Source organism: Chrysochloris asiatica, unplaced genomic scaffold (genome assembly GCF_000296735.1).
Source record: "Chrysochloris asiatica unplaced genomic scaffold, ChrAsi1.0 scaffold00216, whole genome shotgun sequence".
In the NCBI taxonomy this organism is placed as follows: domain Eukaryota; kingdom Metazoa; phylum Chordata; class Mammalia; order Afrosoricida; family Chrysochloridae; genus Chrysochloris; species Chrysochloris asiatica.
The window spans coordinates 5,476,885-5,480,139 of NW_006408734.1; positions in this window are offsets into that span (position 1 = coordinate 5,476,885).

Here is a 3,255-nt window from a genome sequence, read left to right on the forward strand (position 1 = left end):
GGACCTTATCCAGAGAAGCAGCAGCACCAGAGATGGAGGCAGAGATGGGCATGGAGAGGGGGAGCAGCTGATGACTCTAGATTCATGGACTAAGAAGAGAGGCACAAAGAGCTGGTGGCTAGGAGGCAGACTTGCAGAACGTGCCCTTTGGAAATGTAAATTATTATATATGCCAGTGTGGTTTTTTTGTTTGTTTGTTTTTTAAAAAACTAAAGTGGATAGAGAGCAATACTGTTAACTGATGGTACATGGAGGGGATTTTAATCATTGTAATGAAACAAGGTATATGATTTGTTGAATGTAAAACTGATTATATGCCCTATAAACTTTCACTCAATCCACAATAAAAACCATAAAGAAAGAAAGAAAGAAAGAAAGAAAGAAAGAAAGAAAGAAAGAAAGAAAGAAAGAAAGAAAGAAAGAAAGAATCCCAATGAAACTGGTATCCATCCCTGACTTGATTTCAGAGGCTTCATTCTATTTTTGAACATTATGTTGTGATTTGGATGAATGTTTAGAGAACAAATTTATTTCTCATTCAACAATTTATACGCAGTTCATTTCATGATATTATTAGTTACAATCCCCTGAATGTAACAAAAGCACTCTCCTCACTTTACTCTCTAGATTCCCCATTTCTCTTCGCCCTACTCTCCTGACCCTTCTTGCCTTTTGAATGGGGTAAATGCTGCCCTTTTGGTCTCCTATGGTTGATTGTGATCAGCAACACATTCCTCATGGGTGTTACTGCTCACTGTTTATAGGCCTGTCAATTGTTTGACTGAAAGGTGGCTTCAGTTCCAGGTTTGAAGCGGATCTAAGGGCCATAGTCTTGGAGGTTCCACCAGTCTCTATAACACCAGTATGTCTGTTTTTGTTTTTTTTTTTTTGTTTTTTTTTTATGAATTTGAATTTTGATTTGTATTTTTCTCACACTCTGCCCAGGACCCTCTACTGTGATCCTGATCAGAGTGGTTGTTAGTGATAGCCAAGCCCTATCGAGTTTGGGCTTAGGCTAGTGGTCAATTTATTCTTTGGATTCCATGTTGCCTTGATCCATTGGTTTCCTTTACTTCTTTGCTGTGGATAGGAAGAAGCCAATAGTCAGTTGTATCTTAGCTGATTGTTCACAAGCTTTCTAGACCCCAGTCACTACTCACTACATTAGAATGTAGAACATTGTCTTTATGGACTATGCTATGTCAATTGACCTAGATGTCTCCCAAGACTATGGTCCTAAGTGCCCAAGACCAGTTTTTCAGTTCCTCAAGGTAACTGGTTATGGTTAGGAAGTTTCCTAACTTTGTCTTCTGTATGTTCTAGTATATGCAGAGAAGCTCTCTCAGTAATACATTGTCTTAGTCTTGTTAGAGTGCCTTCTAAATAAAGGTCCAATTAAAATGGTGGCTTCCAAGGGAATCTGCTAGTACCATTACATTCAAGACAGAGAGGTCAGCGCAGAAGCTTATGACAACTGTTTTTTGCGATTCCAAAGGGGTAATCTTGATAGATATTCTCAAAGGGCACAGGAAAATCACAGGGGCTTATAATGAAGGCGTTTTAAGAAAATGGACAACTGTACTGGTAAGGAAAAGACCAGGAAAGTTGTACTGAGGAATTTTTTTCCACCTACTCATTCTTTGAGGGTAGAAAGGGCTGTCCCAAGAGAAATTCATTGAGAAACCTTATTCCATACTCCACTTTGCAGCCCTGATCTTACCCCTTCATACTTACTTTTATTTCCAAAGGTCAAAGAACATTTAAACGGATCATGATTTAGGGATACCAAAATTGTCAAAGTATAAATGGAAGAAGACAGAACTCTTTGGGAAAGGTTTAGAGAGATGGAACACTGCCTTCAGAAGTATATAGACCTAGATGGAGGATATGTTGCGAAACAATCATTTCATATTTTGAGACTTTTGTTTAATAAAGGTTTCTATGATTTATAGCAATAAAAAAGTGTTATCAAAATTCTTGTTCTAAGATTGTCATTCTTCAATGTATTTAGCTCCTTAAAAAATCATTTATTTAAAACATAAACATTTAAAAAAGTTTGCTGAACAGAATGAAAGAATGATTTTACTTTCTGATGACTTGCATTCTTGAAATTAAATGACTATTTTGCCAATGACTAATATTTTATCCTTGAATTATTTACTCTTCTTTATCTTAGTATATTTGTGCAGAAAAACAAACTTCTGGAAATTTATGTGGGAATTACATTAAAGAATAACTAAGAAACAAACCAAAGGAGCTCTGGTAGCATACTAGTTACAAGTCAGGCAGCTAATCTCAAAGTCAGCAGTTTGAAGCTACCAACCATTCCATGGGAGACAGATGAGGCTTTGTGCTCCTGTAAAGATTTACAGCCTCAGAAACCCTATACAGAGTTGTTATAAGTTGGAACCTACTCCCACCGCACTCCACCACCACCACTACCAAGAAGCATACCAAGGTTATAGAATGAACATATTACAGGCATGTCTCTTTATTGTGCTTTGCATTATTAAACTTTTCAGATACTGCATTTTTTTTGCAAATTGAAGGTTTGTGGCATTAAACAACTTTATCACTATCATTTTTCCAATTACATGTTATCACTTTGTGCCCCTTTATCATATTTTAGCAATTCTCATAATACTTCAAACAATTTCATAATGATATTGCATATTTATTAGACTGAAGTATAGTGTAAATATAACTTCTGCATGTAGTGGGAAACCAAAACAGTCATGTGACTCATTTTATTGTGATTATTTGTTTTACTGTGGTGGTCTGGATCTGAACCCACAATATCGCTGAGGTGTGCTTGTAAATATTAAAAATTTACATTAAGGAAAATATAAAATTCATGAGAGAATCTATTTTATATAAGCATATTTCTGCTGAGAATAATTTTTTAAATTGAATATCAATGATTATGATAAACACAATATGTCAAATTAAAGAAATGAACACATTTGGTACTAACTTATGCTTTTTACCCTTTCAAAACAAAATTACTTTCTCTTTTAAATTTTTTGTCAAAACCATATGTTTTCAGTATGTAAAGCATTTTCAATGAAATGAAAAAGATTATTTGAGGTAGTATAGATTTTGATACACATATATTGTGACAAAGGAGACCTGGTGGAAAACAAAGTTAAGCATTTTTAAAAGGCAAATTATTGAATGATGCAGAATGCATCAAGAAAAGATGGAAGGAATACACAGAGTCATTGTACCAAAAGGAAATGGTTAATGTTCAACCAT